Genomic DNA, 18,181 nt, shown 5'->3' on the forward strand with positions numbered 1-18,181 from the left:
AACTTATCCTTTTCCCAATTTTAGTTCTTGGCAGATTTTAGCTACTTTGGACAAGTCAAGCAATCTTAACACAATTCAAGCAAGCATGCAATGAGTATATGAGCAGCGGAAAGTAAAGCATGCAACTTGCAAGAATGTAAAGGGAAGGGTTTGGAGGATTCAAACGCAATAGGAGACACGGATGTTTTTGTCGTGGTTCCGATAGGTGGTGCTATCGTACATCCATGTTGATGGAGACTTCAACCCACGAAGGGTAATGGTTGCTCGAGTCCACGGAGGGCTCCACCCACAAAGGGTCCATGAAGAAGCAACCTTGTCTATCCCACCATGGCCGTCGCCCACGAAGGACTTGCCTCACTAGCGGTAGATCTTCACGAAGTAGGCGATCTCCTTGCCCTTACAAACTCCTTGGTTCAACTCCACAATATTGTCAGAGGCTCCCAAGTGACACCTAGCCAATCTAGGAGACACCACTCTCCAAGAAGTAACAAATGGTGTGTTGATGATCAACTCCTTTCACTTGTGCTTCAAATGATAGTCTCCCCAAGACTCAACTCTCTCTCACAGGATATGGATTTGGTGGAAAGAAGATTTGAGTGGAAAGCAACTTGGGGAAGGCTAGAGATTAAGATTCATATAGTAAGGATGGAATATCTTGGCCTCAACACAAGTGTAGGTAGTTCTCTCTCAGAAAAAGTAAGTTGGAAGTGTAGGTTTGTTCTGATGGCTCTCTCCACGAATGAAGAGGTGGTGGAGGGGTATATATAGCCTCCACACAAAATCTAACCGTTACACACAACTTGCCAATCTCGGTGGGACCGAATAATTAAACTCGGTCGAACCAATTCAGCGAAGCTAGTGACCGTTAGGGTTTTCTGTGGGACTGATATGGTTAGGGTTAGGGCATAACGTAATCTCGGTGAGACTGATTACACAAACTCGGTGAGATCGATTTTATTAATAAGCTACCCAGGGAGTTGGTCAGGTAAACTCGGTGGGACCGATCGCTCATTTCGGTGAGACCGAAACGTTACGAAGGGAAAACAGAGAGTTTACATTGCAATCTAGGTGGGACCGATCGCTCATCTCGGTGGGACCGAAATATTACGAAGGGAAACAGAGAGATTACAATTCCATCTCGGTGAGACCGAGATTCCTATCGGTGAGACCGATTTGCCTAGGGTTTGTGGCAGTGGCTATGACAACTAAAACTCGGTGGTGCCGGATACAGAGAATTGGTGGGACCGAGTTTGACTTTTGGTTTAGGTCATATGTGGATGTGAGAAAGTAGTTGAGGGTTTTGGAGCATATTACTAAGCATTTTGAGCAAGAGCCTCATTAAGCAACACCTCATCCCTCCTTGATAGTATTGGCTTTTCCTATAGACTCAATGTGATCTTGGATCACTAAAATAGAAAATCTAGATTCCTGAGCTTTGAGCTTGAGCCAATCCTTTTGTCCTTAGTATTTTCAGGGTCCACTTTTCTCATCCATGCCATGCCAATCATTGAGCTTTCCTGAGGTATTCATCTTGAAATGGCATTAGCTCAATGAGCTATATATTGTTAGGAATTACCAAAACCACATAGGGATAGTTGCACTTTCAATCTCCCCCTTTTTGGTAATTGATGACAACATATAGATGAAAGCTTCGACAAATGATAATAAGAGTGAAAAACATTGTTGCTTTGAGAAGTATGTGTAACATCCCAAATTTTCAATTTGGAATGTTATACACTAGATCATCATTTTCATATCATATTTAATTGCATTTTGGTTGATCCTAGAAAATTCTACGCAACTCAAGGATCCTCGGAGAGAGTTGGGGATTTCGTTATTTTCATATTTGAGTTTTCTCAAATTTCGAAAATAGGATCATTTGATTATATTTATTTTATCATCAATTATTTCTATTACAAAAATATGAGAGAGGGAATAAAATGACTTTCCCAAAATAAAGAAATATTGAGGATTTAATAAAAAATCAAATAAGATTTTATTTTGATTTTATTTGCTATTTTATTTGAATTTAGGAAAAATGCACATTTTTCAAAATTGCATTTAGGCCCCAAATAAATGTTCATCCTGTGCGGCTTGATTTTATAAGCCGGGGAAAATTTATTTCCGGATTTTTCGAGTCCGTTTAGTGTTCCTTTTGGTTTTTTTGAGCGTAACTATTTAAAAAAAACACGCAACCGACTTACCGGGCCGTGTCCGACCTGGACACTTGGCCCGGCCGGCTTTAAATAGCCGGGGAGGCCCAGCCGCCACCCCACCAAACCCTAGTCGCCGCCCTAGCCCGCCACCGCCCTAGCCCGCGCCGCCCGCCGCCGCCCTAGCCTCCGCCGCGCTAGCCGCCACGCGCCGCCGCCGGATCCGCCGCCGCCGGAGGTATATCTCGCCGCCGTTTTTTTAAAACCGATCGGTTTTCCGTTGGTTTCGTTCGGTTTTTTAGTTCGTTTTTTTAATAGATCGGTTTTTCCGGTTTATTTATTTAGCGAGCGTTCACCCGGTCGTTCATTTTAATGAACGCGTTCTTCGATTAGATCCAGATAACGAACGTTCATTCGTTAATCTGTTTGTCGTTTTCTTTTTCTCGGATTAAATCCGTGATTTTTCCGATCGTGATTCCTGATCCGTTTTTCGTTCTAGTCTAACTTTTCGCTCGTTTATCGGAATCAGGCGATTCAAGCGCCTGGAGTTTTATCTCGAAACCCTCTTTCCGTTTAACCAACTCAAACAAGTTTTTGCCACTATAAAAATTGCCCTAGATCCAGAATAGTAAACAAAGCTTGTTTCTTTTACCGTTTGTCTTTTCGTTGCTTCATTCGATTTGATTCTTTCTGCCAACCAGAGTTCTTAAGTTGAACTTTCTGGTTAGATCTCTTATTCGAGTTTTACCTGTGCATTAGTTGAGTACTTATTGTATGCTTGTTTGTTTGTGATAGAGTACCCGGAGTGCGCCGCTTGCTACTTCGAATCGATAGGTTTTGCGGATCATCAGCAAGGCAAGTAACACTTTGATCATACCACCTACTACCCAGTTTTTATTGCATTAGGTCAATCCTCACACATTGCATGATTAGGATCTAATTAAATTTTGGGTTTGGGAAGTAGATGAGGTAGTACCTATTACCTGTTATTATCAAACCTTTGGGAGTTACTTCTACGTTGCTTATTGCTATGCTATGCTAGTAGACATGGATTGGGTGAGTGTATCCATGACAGATGTGAGATTGTTAAATTAATGGTTTATCTAAGGTGGCTACTTAAATACACATCTGGGTGGATTGAGGCACTAGGGTATTCTAGCGATTGCCTGTTTTTCTTTTGGACCGCCAGCCAGGCTCAAAGGGATTAGGAGATTATTCATGCTAAAAACTTCCGTGTGCGGCCACAAGCTACTATGGGCTCTAGCATAGTTGATTAAGTCATGCGAACTCTTACAGTGGTAGACTAGCAGATGTAGGGGAAAGTAGGTGTAATGGTCTACCCGATCGTAAGGTGCTAGCGCTTCTGAAAGACTATGTCTCGGTCATCCGGTTCTCAAACACCATGTAGTGCGAGAAATCAAACGGAGGAGATCGAGTCTTGTGGGGAAAAGTGTGCAAACCTCTGTAGAGTGTATAAACTAATCATGATTAGCTGTGTCCCCGGTTATGGACATCTTGAGTATCTAGTACCTGGATTATCATATGAATCTCATCATGTTACTCTAAATTAATTTTGTTGGGTTTTTAATGTTGATTCTTAATTGGGATTGAGAATGCTGTCAACCATTCTCAATGTTTAACAACTACCATGATAGTTAAATAAAAAATTATTCCTTTGCAGTAGGGAAAAATTGGCTTTACGCAAAACTGTAACCATAGAGCTTTCCACTAGCCAAATATGCATATAGTATAGCCTATTTCTTCCATTACTCTCTATGTGTTACCTTGCCAGCATATTCCATGTGCTGACCAGTTTCGGGCTGCAACGTTAATGTTGCAGACTTTTCAGACGACGATTAAGGTGCCTTTAGGTCGTGGTTCTATACTTAGTGATGCCGTTGGAGTTGATGGACTCACTTATCTTCCAAGCCTTCCGCTGTTATCATTATTAGATGGCCCTAAGCCATATTTATTGTAATAAGTTCTCTTTTGAGACTCTCGATGTAATAAGTGTGTGATTGCTACTCTGTTATAAATCCTTCAAGTACTGTGTGGTGTCAGCATTACTGATCCAGAGATGACACCTGAGCACAAAGATTGGACCGTGTGAGGTCTGGTCGCTACAAGATGGTATCAGAGCACACGCTGACTGTAGGACACGACCACTAAGCAAAAGACCTAGATCACTACTCACTCTTCTCATTCTGACTTCTCATCTTTTCTACTCTTTTAGGATGGCGGATGCAAAGAACAAGTTCACGCAACCGGATGAAGATACACCCTTTGGACGTCACTTGATGGAAGTCACTAGATACCTGAACATAGGAGTACCAAGCTTCACCGTAACCTACAACGCCACTCTACCTGAAGAAGAGTGCTAGATGATTCAAGTTCAAGTTCCAGGAAGGACGTTCATGCCAGTCACTGAGCCCATAGAGTGTTCTTTTGATGCACCAACTTGGAATCTAGGAAAGAGCATGGTAGCTCACATCGCCATGGGACGCATTGGAGAAGTGTACCGCAATGATCTCAAGAATACTATCTACCAGATTTGTGGGCGCCGAGATGAGCACTGGGAGATGCTCAGCACCAGGAAGGATAGATCACTTGCAGCTTTTATCCAGGAGTTAAACCAGCACATTCGACGTCAGGAGAACCAGATGTGCGCCGACATGATAGAACTGAAGAAGGCGAGGACAAGAATCAAGGAACTGGACGAAGAACTCAAGGCTACACGTGAAGATTATGAAGAGGAAATCGAAGTATTAGTGGAGAAGAATGACGATCTGATCAAGAAGATTGGAATATTTATGGGAGGCCCTACACCAGTAGAGGAAGACGAAGAACCCAAGGAGATTCGCCCGGAAGACTACATCATCATCGACGACACCAACTCGGATCCAGATGATAGCGATGATGACTATGTTGATGAAGCTGGAGCAGATATCATGGAGTCTGCAACCGAAGAATATTTCTAGTAGACCACCCCATCAGTAGTAGTAGTCCACCATGTAAATATAGTAGTTCGAGCACTTTTGCGATAGTTAGATCGATTGTATGCCCTTGTTTGATTGAATGAAGTGAATTGTTTGCTTTTGCCTCATGTGCATATGGGCAGTGTTTTCTCTTTAGACCCCCTCTATTCTTAAATCTCATCTTTTCTAAAACCTCAGGTGCCTCCGAGACGTGACCCCGGATTTACCTTCCCACCGGAGCTCACTCAGTTGATCCAGCAGCAGAACACATTGATGCAGTTGCTAGTCCAGAATCAGAATCAGGGGAACAACAACAACAACCCACCATCACCACCTGTTGATCACTTAGCCCGTTTTCTTAGGCTGAATCCGTCGGTGTTTTCCAGTAGCACCGAGCCGATAGTAGCAGATGATTGGCTCCGTAAGACAGCTAGAGAGTTGACCACAGTAGGATACACAGATGCGGAAAAGGAGAAGTTTGCCGCACATCAGCTAGAAGGACCCGCAACATCATGGTGGGAGAATTTCACAGGCACTTTCCCTGTCGACACTATCGCGTGGGATCAGTTTCAGCAGGCTTTTCGTACTGCCCATGTTTCAGCAGGAGCTATGGCCATGAAGAAGCGAGAGTTTCGCAACTTGCGCCAAGGAGGAAGGATAGTTGGTCACTATGTGGAGGACTTTAGTAAGCTAGCACGTTATGCCCCAGATGACGTTACTACGGATGCAGCTAAGCAGGAGAAGTTTCTGGAAGGACTGTATGATGAGTTGAGCATGTAGTTGATGATAGCAACCTTCAACAACTACCAGGAGTTGGTAGATCGTGCTCTCATGATTGAAGGGAAGTAGCAGCAGATTGAGATTCGTAAGAGGAAGTATGGACAAGGGAAGTACAATTCAGGAGCTCAGCAAAAGCCACGTTTTACTCCTAGACCGGGAGGACATTTTCAGCATACCCATGGAGGACGTAGCTCGCACAATCACAATGGCACCAAGAATGGTAATGGGAATGGAGGAAGCAATGGCCAGAACCGCACCAACCCATCGACCCCAGCCAAGAGAGACCTGAGCCAAGTCACTTGCTTTAAGTGCCAGAAGACCGGGCATTATGCCAATGAATGTCCTGAATCCTAGAATGGAAATGGCAATGGAAGCTCTGGGAAGAAGCCGAACCCTTTTAACAGGGGACAGGTGAACCACATTAACATGGAGGAGGTTGAAGAGCAGTCGGATGCTGTACTCGGTAAGTTTTTGGTTAAGTCATTTACCGCACTCGTTCTTTTTGATACTGGTGCATCGCATTCATACATATCAAGGGGATTTGTGGATAAGTATAACTTGCCCACCAAAGTTCTTAGAACACCTATGTTAGTAAGCTCACCAGGAGCAGAGTATATGGCTAGCCAAGGATGTTTTCAAGTGCCATTGAGTATAGTTAGGCATGTATTTCCCTCGGATTTAATCATTTTGTAATCACAAGGATTGGATGTAATGCTGGGTATGGATTGGCTATCGATGTATGGAGGAAGCATCGATTGCGCCAGTAAGTCGATCTTTCTTACCACCCCAGAAGGGAGAAGGATCAAGTATGTATCCCGGCATGTGCCGAAGAGGACTCAAGTAAATTATCTAATAGGAGTTGTGCAGGAGGAAGTACCAGTAGTGAAGGATTTCCCTGATGTATTTCCAGAAGAATTGCCAGGCATGGCACCGGATAGAGATATTGAGTTTTTGATTGAGCTTTTGCCAGGCACAGGGCCAATATCAAAGAGACCATATAGGATGCCCGCAAAGGATTTTGTGGAGATTAAGAAGTAGATTAAGGAGTTACTAGATAAGGGATATATTCGCCCAAGTTCTCCGCCTTGGGGATCGCCAGTACTTCTAGTGGAGAAGAAAGATGGATCGTTAAGGATGGTGTTGATTATCGAGGATTGAATGAAGTAACCATCAAGAACAAGTACCCAGATCAATGATCTGTTTGATCGATTGCAAGGGGCTAAGGTATTTTCCAAGATCGATCTGCGATCAGGATACCATAAGTTGAAGATTCGGGAACAGGATATACCTAAGACGTCTTTTACCACCAGGTATGGACTGTACGAGTATACCGTTATGTCATTTGGTCTGACTAACGCACCTGCATATTTTATGAACATGATGAACAAAGTGTTTATGGAGTTTTTGGATAAGTTTGCCGTAGTGTTCATTGATGATATCCTGGTTTACTTGAAGAATGAAGAGGAGCATAAGGAGTATTTGCGTTTGGTTCTTGGAAAGCTTAGAGAACATCAATTATATGCCAAGTTTAGCAAATGTGAGTTTTGGTTGAAGGAAGTTGGATTTCTTGGACATGTTATATCTGGAGAAGGTATAGCAGTAGATCCCACTATGGTTGATACCGTGACAAATTGGGAAGCCCCAACAACAGTTGGAGAGATCCGGAGTTTTCTTGGACTCGCAGGATACTAACGGAGGTTTATTGAGAATTTCTCAAAGATTGCGAAGCCTATGATGGAGTTGTTGAAAACGGATACCAAGTTCATATGGACGGAGGAATGTGAGGCTAGTTTCCAGGAGTTAAAGAAATGTTTGGTTACATCACCTGTGTTGATTTTGCCGGATCAGACCAAGGATTATGAGGTGTATTGCGACGCTTCACGTCGAGGACTTGGAGCAGTGCTTATGGAGGAAGGAAGAGTTGTTTCATATGCCTCACGACAGCTTAAGCCTCATGAGTTGAATTATGCTACGCATGATTTGGAGTTAGCAGCCGTAGTGCATGCATTGAAAACATGGAGACATTTTCTGATTGGAAATCATTGTGAGGTGTACACGGATCATAAGAGTTTGAAGTACATTTTCACGCAGAAGGAGTTAAACCTCAGACAAAGGAGATGGTTGGAGCTCATTAAGGATTACGATATGAAATTGCATTATCACCCCAGAAAGGCTAATGTAGTAGCTGACACATTAAGCCGTAAGAGCCGCGTCAATACATTAATGACGGGAGGAATACCAAGGGAGTTAGCAGAAAATCTTCGTGAACTATGTTTGGAAATAGTTCCAAAAGGCTATGTAGCAACATTGGAGATTCAGTCTACTTTGATGGATAAGATCAGAGACGCCCAGAAGACTGACAAGGAGATTGCCTCTATAAAGGAGAAAATGAGCAAAGGAAAAGCTAAGGGATTTCATGAAGATGAGCACGATACCTTAAGGTTTGAAGACCGTGTTTAGGTGCCTAATGACCTGGAGATCAGGAAGTTGATTCAGCAAGAGGCCCATGATTCACCATATTCGATTCACCCAGGAAATACCAAGATGTATTTGGATTTGAAGGATATTTTCTGGTGGACCGGAATAAAGAAGGATATTGCGAAATATGTAGCAGTTTGTGATGTATGTCAGAGAGTAAAGGCAGAGCATCAGAAGCCAGCAGGATTGCTATAGCCATTGCCAATACCCGAATGGAAGTGGGATAAGTTAGGAATGGATTTTATTACAGGTTTACCCAGAACTCGTTCAGGCTATGACTCAATATGGGTTGTAGTCGATCGCTTGACAAAGGTAGCTCATTTCATTCCAGTGAAGACTACCTATACCAGTGCAAAGTTGGCAAAGATATACATGACCAGAATCGTATGTCTGCATGGAGTTCCAAGGAGCATTGTATCAGATAGAGGAACCCAATTTACCTCAAAGTTGTGGAATCAGTTGCATGAAACTTTGGGTACTAGACTGGAGTTTGGTACCGCTTTCCATCCGCAGACAGATGGACATACCGAGAGAGTCAACCAGATTTTGGATCTAGTTGGGACGAGAATATGCCATATGCAGAGTTCTCTTACAACAACAGTTATCAATCCAGTTTGAAGATGGCCCCTTTCGAAGCCTTGTATGGAAGGAGGTGCAGGACCCCATTGTCGTGGGATGAAGTTGGAGACTGCCAGTTGTTTGGACCGGATCTGATTAAGGAGTCTGAACAGAAAGTGAAATTTATTCGCAATAGGCTCAAGGTAGCTCAATCCAGGCAGAAGAGCTACGCAGATTCTAAACGCAAGGAGACCAAGTTTATCTTCGAGTATCTCCACTTCGAGGAGTTAAGCGCTTTGGAGTTAAGGGAAAGTTAGCGCCACGTTTTGTAGGCCCATACAAAGTTTTGGAGCGTATGGGGGAAGTAGCCTATAAGTTGGAATTGCCTGAAGGATTGTCCGGAGTTCACGACATGTTCCACGTTTCCCAGTTGAAGAAGTGCCACGCAGAGATGGCTGATATACCACTGAGAGATACAGTGCCACTGGAAGTGATTCAGTTGGACAGTGATTTGACCTATGAGGAGAAACCAGTTAAGATTCTAGAGTATGCCAGTCGAGTCACCCGCAGCAAGGTTATCAAGTTTTGCAAAGTTTCGTGGAGCCACCGCATGGAGGATGGAGCCACCTGGGAGCGAGAGGAAGAATTGCTGAAGGACCACCCTCACCTATTTTCTAGCCAACCCGAATCTCGAGGGCGAGATTCATCTTAAGGGGGGTAGGTTTGTAACATCCCAAATTTTCAATTTGGAATGTTATACACTAGATCATCATTTGCATATCATATTTTGTTGCATTTTTGTTGATCCTAGAAAATTCTACGCAGCTCAAGGACCCTCTGAGAGAGTTGGGGATTTCGTTATTTTCATATTTGAGTTTTCTCAAATTTTGAAAATAGGATCATTTGATTTTATTTATTTTATCTTCAATTATTTCTATTACAAAAATATGAGAGAGGGAATAAAATGACTTTCCCAAAATAAAGAAATATTGAGGATTTAATAAAAAAATCAAATAAGATTTTATTTTGGTTTTATTTGCTATTTTATTTGAATTTAGGAAAAATGCGCGTTTATCAAATTTGCATTTAGGCCCCAAATAAACGTTCATCCTGTGCGGCTTGATTTTAGAAGCCGGGGAAAATTTATTTCGGGATTTTTGGAGTCCGTTTAGTATTCCTTTTGTTTTTTTCTGAGCGTAACTATTTAAAAAACAAAAAAAACGCGCAACCGACTTACCGGGCCGTGTCCGACCTAGACACTTGGCTCGGCCGGCTTTAAATAGCCAGGGAGGCCCAGCCGCCACCCCACCAAACCCTAGCCACCGCCCGCCGCGCCGCGCGCCGCCGCCACCGCGCCGCGCGCCGCCGGAGGTAGATCTCGCCGCTGTTTTTTTTTAAAACCAATCGGTTTTCTGTCGGTTTCATTCGGTTTTTTAGTCTGTTTTTTAATAGATCAGTTTTCCGGTTTATTTATTTAGTGAGCGTTCGTCCGTTTGTTCGTTTTAATGAACGCATTCTTGGATTAGATCCAGACAACAAACGTTCGTTCGTTAATCTGTTCGTCGTTTTCTTTTTCTCGGATTAAATCCGTGATTTTTTCGATCGTGATTCCTGATCCGTTTTTCATTCTAGTCTAACTTTTCGCTCGTTTATCAGAATCAGGCGATTCAAGCGCCTGGAGTTTTGTCTCGAAACTCTCTTTCCGTTTAACCAACTCAAACAAGTTTTTTCCACTGTAAAAATTGCCCTATATCCAGAATAGTAAACGAAGCTTGTTTGTTTTGCCATTTGTCTTTTCGTTGCTTCGTTCGATTTGATTCTTTTTGCCAACCGGAGTTCTTAAGTTGAACTTTCTGGTTAGATCTCTTATTCGAGTTTTACCTGTGCATTAGTTGAGTACTTATTGTTTGCTTGTTTGTTTGCGATAGAGTACCCGGAGTGCGCCGCTTGCTACTTTGAATCGCTAGGTTTTATGGATCATCAGCAAGGCAAGTAACACTTTGATCATACCACCTACTACCCAGTTTTTATTGCATTAGATCAATCCTCACACATTTCATGATTATGATCTAATTAAATTGTGGGTTTGGGAAGTAGATGAGGTAGTACCTATTACCTGTTATTATCAAACCTTTGGGAGTTACTTCTACGTTGCTTATTGCTATGCTATGCTAGTAGAAGTGGATTGGGTGAGTGTATCCATGATAGATGTGAGATTGTTAAATTAATGGTTTATCTAAGGTGGCAACTTAAATACACATCTAGGTGGATTGAGGCACCTGGGTATTCCAGCGATTGCCTGTTTTTCTCTTTTGGACCGCCACCCAGGCTCAAAGGGATCATAAGATTATTCATGCTAGAAAATTCCGTGTGCAGCCACAAGCTACTATGGGCTCTAGCATAGTTGATTAAGTCATGCAAACTCTTATAGTGGTAGACTAGCAGATGTAGGGGAAAGTAGGTGTAACGGTCTACCCGATCGTAAGGTGCTAGCGCTTCTGAAAGACTATGTCTCAGTCATCCGGTTCTCAAACACCATGTAGTGCGAGAAATCAAACAGAGGAGATCGAGTCTTGTGGGGAAAAGTGCGCAAACCTCTGCAGAGTGTATAAACTAATCATGATTAGCCGTGTCCCCGGTTATGGACATCTTGAGTATCTAGTACCTGGATTATCATGTGAATCTCATCATGTTACTCTAAATTAATTTTGTTGGGTTTTTAATGTTGATTCTTAATTGGGATTGAGAATGCTGTCAACCATTCTCAATGTTTAACAACTACCATGATAGTTAAATAAAAATTTATTCCTTTGCAGTAGGGAAAAATTGGCTTTACGCAAAATGGTAACCATAGAGCTTTCCACCATCCAAATATGCATATAGTATAGCCTATTTCTTCCATTACTCTCTATGTGTTACATTGCCAGCATATTCCATGTGCTGACCCGTTTCGGGCTGCAACGTTAATGTTGCAGACTTTTCAGATGACGATTAAGGTGCCTTTAGGTCGTGGTTCTATACTCAGTGATGCCGTTGGAGTTGATGGACTCACTTATCTTCCAAGCCTTTCGCTGTTATGATTATTAGATGGCCTTAAGCCATATTTATTGTAACAAGTTCTCTTTTGAGACTCTCGATGTAATAAGTGTGTGATTGGTACTCTGTTATAAATCCTTCAAGTACTGTGTGGTGTCAGCATTACTGATCCAGGGAGGACACCTGAGCACAGAGATTGGACCGTTTGAGGTCTGGTCGCTACAGTATGTGAAAAGCAAGAGCCCCCCCCCCCTAAATTTGTGCATAGTTTAAGATTTGCTTTGGACTGCAAATGCACAATGAGTTAGGAACATGGGTTACTCTTCCACGTCACATACATCTTGGTGGAGCACTCAAAATGATAATAATGAAATACATGCACTCATCACCAAGCAAAGTGAATGATCATATATGGAGATATAAAAGGAGAATGTCATCCCACAAGAATTAAGGAAGCATATGATCAAACACATGATCATCCAAGTATCAAACAAAAGCATAAAGTATCGCAAACAAGAAAATAAACAAAGTTTAACCACCAAACAATAAGAGAGAATAAAAAGCAACACTCTCTCTCGAAGCCTATGATCTATACATTTTCTCCCCCTTTGGCAACAAGTTACCAAAAAGTTCATAAAAATGCATAGTGCTAGATTGACTCTCAGGCTTGGTCTTCAGGTGGTGGTGTAAATAACATGCCAAGGACAAATGCATCAGTTGATGTAGATGGAGCCGGTGGAGTGGGTGCTGGAGCTGGTGGCACTGAAGTTGTAGCTGGTACATATGAAGTTGCTCTGGTGTCTGTGACAGGCACTGCAGCAGATCTCTGTCCTCTGGGCACTCTAGCAAAAGCATCAGTGGTAGACTTGCCCTTCTTCTCCTGCATTTCATCCTGAAGTTGCTCAACAGCTGACTGGATCTCAGTGACCTTCACATCTAAGTCATAGAACTTTTGCTCCATGATCCTCTCCAAGCTCTCCTGGTTTTGAGTCAGGGTAGCCAATCCCTTCTCAATCCTCAGAGTGGAGGCAATCAAGTAGCCAAGATGATCTTTCTTGCTCTTCAGAAGATACTGTGATGCCTCATCACTGGTTGGCATCTTTGCAGCCTTTTCAGCCCTTGCCTTCTCCCTCTTGGCTTGTGCTTGCATAGAAGATGGTTCATTTTCATCCATCACCACACTGTTGTCCTCAAAGTCTGGGTAGATGGGCATGTGTTCCTTGTCCAGGAGATATGCGCCAATGCCCATCTTGGAGTTGATTAGCTCCTGGATCTATGGGGCATACCCACAACTCCTCTTATGATCTGCAGCTGTTCTCTTAATGGTTTCCACAATTAGGCTCATGACCTTAAACTTTTGAGGCACATCAAATATATGAAGCAAGTTAATTGCATGGCCTCTGATCATCTTGTGATCACCTAACTTTGGTAGAAGAATGTGCCTGAGGATCCAGTTGATTGTTGGCAAACCTGACAGAAGGTAATGTACTGATCCAAACTTGTGTGTCTCAAGAGCAGCATCTGGGATCTCCTTGTACATATGTGCCATGGTGTTGTGATCCTTCTTCTTCTTGGCATAGACATCCAAGTCATCTTCACTCTCCTTAGGAGCATTGATCAATTTTGCCCATTCTGCAACCGTTGATTGGTACCTCGTACCTTCAGACATCCAGACAATCCTTCCATCTGGGTAGAAATGAGCTGTGGAGTAGAACTGCATAATGAGCTCATCATTCCACTTTGTGAGCTTCTGAGCCACAAACTTATCGACTCCACATGCCTTGAAGCTGTCATATACACCAGGGAAGTGATCTTCATTTTCCTCAATGAATTTCCAGTCTACCCATCTCATGTCACACACTATGGGATTCTTGTCAAGTAAGATAGTCTCATAGAAGTCCTGCTGTTCCTTTGTATGGAACCTGTAGTCCACATTAGTCATTCTCCTGATGGCATATGGATCAGACTCTCTCCATAGCCTTAAACCTGAATCCTTCCTGATTTTCATATTCTCTACAACTGGGTGAGCATCATTGTGATCTGGAATTTTGGGCTTCAACTTTCTTAAAATGACAGAATCATCTTCTTTAGCAGCTTGAGGCACTGGGGCCTTGTTCTTCTACTCAGCAGGGATGTTCCTGGTGCTCCTCTTGGGTTTTGGCTTTGGAGCTGGAGCAGCAGTCTTAGGAGCAGTCTTAGGCTTAGATGGAGTAGCCCCTGCCCTTATAGCATCTCCCATAAGCTTTTGAGCTTTGGGTGTTGGTGCTGCATCCTCTTCCTCTCCCTCTTCTTCATAATCTTTCATTATAGAAGATCTCCCAAGCACTCTGGCAGTGGTCTTCTTGACCCTTTCCTTCCTTTTGTTTTCTGCCACAACCTGCTCTTTGGGTGCAGATCCCAAAGTCTCTTGAGTGGATGTTCTGGCCTTTGACATGGGAACTCTCTTGGCAGGAACCTTTTGCTTCATTCCTGGCTTAGTGGCAGCAGCTGTGCCATATTCCTTTTTCATGACTTTCCTCTTTGAGGTGGCCTCTTCCTCAACAGCCACATAGTCCTCATCCTCAGAATCTGAGGTTTTCTTCTTCCTCGTCCTGGTGGCTGCCTTAGGCAAGTTGCTAGGTGTACTTTTGCTTCCTTCATCAAAGCTGCTAGAGGGACTAGTGTCCTCACTCATGTTCACTTGCTCCTCAGACTTGTTCTGACTGTCACTCTGATCTGACATGATGCAAACACTGACATCAGACCATGTGAATAGATTATAGATGAGGTAGATTTGATAAGCATCACAAAGTACAGAGGTTTTTGCAAAAGAATGAGTTAAAAACTTAGTTTTAGTTTTCCACAAAAAGCATTTCGGATCTACCGATTTGCATACCCGGTGATACCGAAGCAGCTTTTGGAACCCAAACTAGTGAACTCGGTCAGACCGAGTCACAGTTCGGTGGCACCGAGACTGCTAGGGTTTCACAAAGTATTGAACTCGGTCACACTGATTTGCAATTCTTGGTCAGACCGAGAATCACATGTGCAATGGCCTTAGCCAAATCGGTGGAACCGATTTCAACAACTCGGTCGGTCCGAGATGGTTTCGCCGGAAAGCTAACCCTAAATTTTCAATCCACGACTAAACTACGGAGTGATTTCGCTGGATAGAATGATCTCAATCGTGGCAAGATACATGGCAAAACAATGTGCTAACAATCAGAGGGGGAATAGCATAAGGATCAAGTCCATAACCTAGTGCAGCAATGGACTTGCTATGGCGGCAACGGCGGAGATGATTCCTGTTGATGCCGGCGGAGACTAGCGGCGGGAGGTAGCTGGCGATGAGGAGGACGATCTGGAGACCCAGGGAGGCAGAGCAGGCTGAGCGCGGGCGAAGGGATTAGGAAATTTTTCCAAATTTTGGGCCGCGGATATATATAGCTAGACTCTGTCGGTGTGACCGAGTGGAACAACTCGGTGGCACCGAGATTCATAACTTCAAGCAGTTACTGAAACTCGGTGTGACCGAAAAGTTGTAATCGGTTGCACTGATATCGAAAACCTAGATCGACTTAGTGATCTCGGTATGACCGAAATGGATGAATCGGTCAGACCGAAATGCACAAAGAAGTTTTGGATTTTTAAGTCTATGACGAATTAGGGACTCCGAGTGCTCCTCACACAGAGTGGTTCGAATCTGACTTGATCAAACTTTGTGATGTAGCATGAATAGAGTTTGAGACGTGAAAAGCATAGATAGCTAGAGAGGGTTCTTAGGCATTCTTGTCCATCCACTTGGCAAAAGAAAAAGGAACCAAACAATCAAAACAACAAGTGCATGTCCTCGAATGAGTAAATTATGCAACCAACATGCTCACACAATAAAATGACAAATGAAATATGTGGCAAAACATGCACAACCAATTCTAGCATCTATCAAGCAATTGGCGATGACTAGGTCATCTATATATAATTATATTGACTTAGGCGTCAAATGAAAATATTTGATCATAGGTCATACTCATCGTTTAAGCACAAATAGGGTTACCATTTTTACATAAAGCATTGTTGTGTTCACACCATTAGAGTTGCTTTGTCTCAATTTTAGAGTAAAGCTCCCCCTAGATGTGAGATCCCCCCTAAGAGGGATGAACTAACCTTGGGTTTTGTTGATGATGACTTCATGTAGATGTTGAAGATGTGGATGCTCAATGTTGATGTAGATCATTTGGAGCAATCCTTTGGAGTGAGTTGCACTTTCAATACCTACACGGGTTAGTCCGACAAGGAACAAACAAGGATATCCATAGACATAGAGTGATGCATACACAAGATGATGTCTATGAAAACATTAGGTTACCTTGTCCCTTGTCTTACCAACAAGAGGGTTTGTGACTCCTTAAACTAGTGCAAGATGTGGAAGTTGATTGCACTTGCACTTGTTCTTGCCAAAATGATAAGAGTGAGGTATGTTGGCGGAGTCACCCTCAGGAAACTCTCTAGTTCTTTTTCTTCGGGATCCACATCATCTTGATGGGAATCCTTGGAGTTATAGTCATACTTGATGAAGTAGAACTTGATGTAGTCTTGGGAACCCACTTGACCAAGGCCTTGGGTGCTTCTTCAAATGCATCAATTTCCTCTTGAAGCTTATCCTTGACTTTTTGCTTGTGGTCTTGTGGTGGAAAATCATCTTGAGCTTCTGTCCCTTTGAAGTAAGTAGGATCATACTTCTCTTGTTGAGGAACAAACTTCGTCTTGGGGTATTGATCTTCTTCCCACTCAACTCCATTGGCATTGAACTTTTGTTCAAAACCAACACCTTGGTTCTTCCGGTGCCTTCCTTGCTTGCGTACAATTTCCTCGAATTGCTTACTCCCAGCAAGGCTTTTGTAAACACCTTTCTCTATAATTCCCTTCAATAAGCTATTTTCTTGCTCAAGTGTAACTTGGCTAAGAGAATCATTAGTGGAATCAAGAGAACTACTAGAAACAACAACATTAGATTTAGCATGATTATTGTTACTACTAGAGGAAGAATCTTTCTTGTTCTTGTTACTAGACTTGACTTGAGGCATGTAAGTGGACAAGAGTAAACGCTTGGCAACGTAAGAAGAACTTTTCTTGCGAAGATCATCATTGATTTCCTTTAAGAACTCATGCTCTTGCTCAAGGTTGAGCTTTTCAAAATGTAATTTCTCATGACTCCTTAAAAGTTCTCGATGATCTCCTAAGATAGTTTCATGAGCTAACTTAAGAGTGTTTAGCTTTAGTTAGAAACTCAATCTTCTCCTTATCATTGTCATTCGTTTTATCTTGATTAGCATGATTAATTGACATTTCATCATAGTATTCATCACTAGAGTTGTCAACAAGTAAATCATCATCACCTAACAAGTCATCTTCATCACTATTGAAATCAACATACTCGGGGTGTGATACCTTTGGGCCTTTAGCCTTGAAGCATCTCCCAAGTCCTTCATTTGGTGAATCAAATATGTCATAGGAGTTGGTAGACACAAGTGCTAGAACGGCAACACCTTCATCTTGAGTATATTCGGAGTCAGAGTGATAGCTTCTCTCGGAGTGATTGTCGGAGTCGGAGCCGGATACCCATTCATTAACATGAGCTTGATGTCCTCATTTTGGTGACTTGTCCTTCCTGTCCGAATCTTTGCTTCTCCGGGATGTTCTTCGTTCATAACGATCATCTCTACTCCTTCTCTCTCTTGATGGTGATTCTTCTCTTCTAATTCTTCTTTTTGGAGAATCTTCTCTTCTTTTGTAGGGTGCAGTACACTCATTGGAATAGTGTCCGGGTCTTCCACAATTGTAGAAATTTCGCTCTCGACTAGAAGATCTTTTGTCATTGTAGGACCTTGACTTGGAACTTATCTCTTTGCTTCTACTCTTGTAGAACTTGTTTAAGCTCTTCACCATTAGGCTCAATTCTTCATTGAAGGTTTGTTTATCACTTGATGATGTGGGAGCTTCACATGAGGCTTTGTAAGCACCACTTAACCTGTTATGGAGCTCCTCCTTATCCTTGAGTGACATCTCATGAGCAACAATTCTTCCAATGACTTCCGTTGGCTTGAGATCTTTGTAATTTGGCATCATTTGAATCAATGTGCAAACAGTATCATATTTTCCATCCAAAGCTCTTAGGATCTTCTTGATGATGAATTTGTCGGTCATCTCTTCACTTCCCAAGCC

The sequence above is a fragment of the Triticum dicoccoides genome, chromosome 2A (assembly GCF_002162155.2).
Source record: "Triticum dicoccoides isolate Atlit2015 ecotype Zavitan chromosome 2A, WEW_v2.0, whole genome shotgun sequence".
NCBI classification, from domain to species: Eukaryota; Viridiplantae; Streptophyta; class Magnoliopsida; order Poales; family Poaceae; genus Triticum; species Triticum dicoccoides.